The sequence below is a fragment of the Ipomoea nil genome, unplaced genomic scaffold (assembly GCF_001879475.1).
Source record: "Ipomoea nil cultivar Tokyo-kokei standard unplaced genomic scaffold, Asagao_1.1 scaffold3056, whole genome shotgun sequence".
Classification (NCBI taxonomy): domain Eukaryota; kingdom Viridiplantae; phylum Streptophyta; class Magnoliopsida; order Solanales; family Convolvulaceae; genus Ipomoea; species Ipomoea nil.
In genome coordinates this window covers 2,306,433-2,310,965 of record NW_017619484.1, presented here as the reverse complement: position 1 = coordinate 2,310,965, position 4,533 = coordinate 2,306,433, and positions in this window count along the sequence as shown.

The following is a 4,533-nucleotide window of genomic DNA, read 5'->3' as shown; positions in this document are numbered from 1 at the left end:
TTCAACTAGGGGTTTTAAGCCATGGTCGAATCGAGAAGAAGGGGGAGATTCAATTGATTTGATGAAGGATGTCATATGAACTAGGAGAAAATGCCATTAGAGCATTTTTCTCCTACCATTAGAGCACTTAATTAAACAATTGGTGTCCTAAACGTCTCGTACTTCTCTTTTCTCAAAGGTGGAGTATGATCGGTCATACCTCTCAAGCCTAGATTAGTTTGTCACCTCCTAATCGGGACCCGATAATCATGTTGATCAACATCATCACATCAAGTTGCATCTCCCTAATCAATCAATTCAATACCACATTGACCCAAAACCCTAGTCTACATTCCTATACCCTTCTAGAAATCTAATCACACATATTAAGGAATGAAATGACAATGAGTTCAACAATAAAATCACAATCCATCATAAGAACAAGGACAATAAAGCATTAAGACCAAAACACAATACGAAAATGCATGAAATGTAAAGTAGGAAAACTTAGCTATTAATTGAGAAATTCTTCAAATCTTGAATCCAAAGTGCAACATAGTGTATAATCTTGCAATTGTAATGTAAATTGAACAAGTATCTAAAGCTAAGACTGTTTGGAATTTGAAAAGGGAAAGAGAGCTCTAAAGCTAGACTAAAGGAAAACCTAGAAAGAACAAAAAGTTCCTTTGAATTTTCTATCTCTCCCCTTTTATAGTTTTCAGATTTCCCTGTGTTACAAGGCTCATTACATGTGTAAATCGCCTCGTAACGGCATGTCCAGGATTATGATGATGGCTGCTACGTGACTTATTATGAGTGTAATACCGCTTGTAGTAGCAGAATAAGGATTTTGATTATTTTCGCCTCCTACGTGTTAACTTCATTCATAATAGCAACTTTTCCTATCTGATGCTTCTTGTTACTAGCCAAGCTACGAGCATTATAGCGCTCATAATAACATAACTGGATTTCTAATCATGAGTGCTACGAGTTGAGTTATGAGCCTAATGGAGCTCGTAATAGCATACTTCATGTTTCCTTTCCATTTTAGCTTTTTTTTTTTTTTGGTCCAATTCACCCTTGTTTTAGCCAAATTTACCTACAAAACATAAAAGTGCCTCAAATATGATCCTTAAACACATTTCACCACAATTCAAGGCATTTTGAACACAATAAGCACAAACATAATCCCACATTTGCCGCAAAATAACCTTAAAAAGTAGTGGAATTTGGCACTCATCTACAACATGGTTCTCAACCAACATCAAGGGATTGAAGACAACAAGGGTTTTATATGCAGTAAGAGATCAAGCAGCAAGACTTCTTAAGAACTAAGCAGCAGAGGACGTTAAGTAGTTGATGCTCTTGACCAACATTATCTCCTTATTCCATGCTGCTTTTGGATCGTTAGCATATTATCCAAGGTGGATATATGGATTTTTAGGAAAGGTACTTGACAAATGCAAAAAATATGGATTTCATGGAAAAATTGTATGCAATCATTCTATGTCATCCTTAGATGTCAAGTATGAGCACATTATTAATTTAAGAGAAAATGGTCAAATAAGCCCTCGAACTTTACCTATAAAGTCAATTAAGTCCCTAAACATTACAAAGTTGCAATTAGACCCATAAACATGTCATTTTGATGCATTGAAGCCCAACAACCAGTTAATGACCTGCTATTGCAGGTCACTATTCTGGCGACCTTTTAACCCACTTCGCCGACATTTCGATTAACTCTGGCGAATTTCCGATCAACTCTGCCAAAATTTGAAGAAAAACACGGAGAAATGACCAAAATGGTTGCCTTCAGGTTACATGCCAGAGAAGGCAACCATTTTGGTCACCTTCTTCGACAGTTCTCATTGGAGAAAGCGACCTAGATAGTTGCCTTCTCACCAGAAGGTGACCAAATGGTCGCTTTCTCAAACCGGAGATGGCGACCACAGGTCATCTTCTCGGCTGAGAAGGTGACCAAGAGGTAGCATTCTCTAGTGAGAATTTCCGGAGAAGGTGAACAAAATGGTTGCCTTCTCCGGCATGTGACCTTTTCGTCACTTTTCCGTGTTTTTCTTTAAATTTTGGCAGAGTTGATCGGAAATTTGCCGGAGTTAATTGTTGGGCTTCAATGCATCAAAATGACATGTTTATGGGTGTAATTGCATCTTTGTAATGTTTAGGGGCTTAATTGAATTTATAGGTAAAATTCGAGGGTTTATTTGACCCTTTTCCCTTAATTTAATGACAAGTGGGTAATTCAAAACTTTATTTTCCCTCAAACAAATAGATTTGAAGATTCAACCATAAATAGAATGAATGTAAGAAGTAGAAAAAAAAAAAAAAAGAAGATATATTACTTGATATCAAACAATTAAGCACAAAAAACTCACATATGCCATTCATCAAGTTCAGAAGATACTCAAAGCTCAACGTTCATCCATTTTTCTAGTCTCTTAATTAGTTGGAGATCAATTCAACTTATGTGTTGAAGTTATTATTCTCTACCAAGGGTGGATAGAGGAAGAATAACAGAGGTTGTCCTATGAAAACTTGTTCAAATTAGTGTGGACTTTGTGATCAAAGCACATGATTTGTTGGATTCACTGTAATTGTAGAGTGTGACCAAATTATAGTGATTTTTTCCCTAGACGATAGGAGAAGAGTGGAGTAGAAGGATTACATCACCTTCAAACCATTATAAATTTATTGTATTCACCTTTGGCATGGCTCTAATACCAAATTGAAGCATGTTCTCCATCTCAACTAAAAGCCTAAGCTAATAGTTGAATTACAAATTAATGATTATATGCTTAACATTTTTTAGTTATATAGTTAAGTGGTCAACATTACCTTATGAAAAGTCTTGAAAATTTAACTTAGTCTCAAAAGTGTCTTTAATTTGCATAAAATTATATATCATCTTCAAAAAGCTTTTAAAAGGTTTATTCACTCCTCCCTCTACCCCTAAAAGGTTTATTCACTCCTCTCTTTACCCCTCACCCCCTCTACACTTTTACCATATTGAGCTGGGACCATCAATAATAATAATAATAATAATAATTATTATTATTATTATTATTATTATTATTATTATTATTATTATTATTATTATTTGTTCATAATGTATTTATTACACATACATTTAAATTGATTTTCATCAAATGTTTATTCAAATAACTAGTAGTGCAGTAGTACTTATAGGGAAAATGACATTTTTAGTCTCGCAATTATGAGAAATGTATAGATTTAGTCTTTCATGTTTTTGAACAGAAGATTTAGTGTGTCAATTAATTGCTGCCAGATTGACTAATTTGGTCACTCCACTGCTGGAAATTCGCGTTTTTCCGACCACCAAAAAGTGGTCGGAAATGACCAAAATAGGGTCGGAAACTCCTGTTCCGACCGGTTTTTTGACCACTTTTGGCATCCGCAAAAACGCTTGTCGGAACTTCCGACAACTAAATAAAGTGGTCGGTGTTTCCGACCACTAAAATAGAGTAGTCGGAAAGTTTTGTCGCAAGAGGGAGTTGGCTGGTTGGCATTTGGTGGTCGGAAAACGTGCTACGCGTATATACGAATTATGTTTTCCGACCACCTTGTGGTCGGAAAATGTAATTCGTATATACGCGTAGCACGTTTTCCGACCACTCGGTGGTCGGAAATGCCAACTAGTAATTGACAAATAATTTTTAAAAAATACATTTCACTGCTCAATTAATTTAATACATATAATATATCCTGCAATAGTAATTTTAAAGAAATAGTAGTTTTATAACAATGTAATATTACCAAAAACTAACAATTTTAATTGCATATTCACAATTCAAAAAGTAGTAGCTACTTTAAAGTTCAAAAAGTAGTAGCTACTTTAAAGTTCAAAAAGTAGTAGCTACTTTAAAGTTCAAAAAGTAGTAGCTACTTTACATTTCAAAAAGTAGTAGCTACTTACAATTCCAAATGTTTCTACATTAACATCACAAGTTCTAACAAGTACTTAGTCAAGATTACCTAACCCAACACCACTATTTTGATGGCTAGCAACGGTAGGAGCAACAGATTGTAGCAATTCTGGATGTGCCCCACTATGCCTTGGAACAACTCCATAATCTTCTTATTTTGCTCTCTAATCTCCTCGTTGTCTTGCTCCAATTTTTTAATTCTTTCCTCACAAACTGCATGTGAGGATGATTCTCCATGTCCCGACTTCTTTTGCCTCATAGTCTTGGGAAAGTAGTGTTGGGTATCTGATCCAAAGCCACACACATAACCTCCTTTTTTTAGACCACCTGTTGCCTCATACCAAATAGTTTCTTGCTCAAGTTCTGGTTCAGTTTGCTGCCTTTGAATTGCAGTTTCCTATATTGATAGACAATTTTTTAAAATTCATATATTGGCAAATGTTCATTAATGAGAAAGCAAGTGTCAATTTGAACAAATGAATCAAAAATTTTCACATTTCACTCATATATAACAATGTAACAGTTCACTGACTTCACTCATATATTAACAATGTAACAAACTCAAATTTTACATATCAACAAATCTCATCTC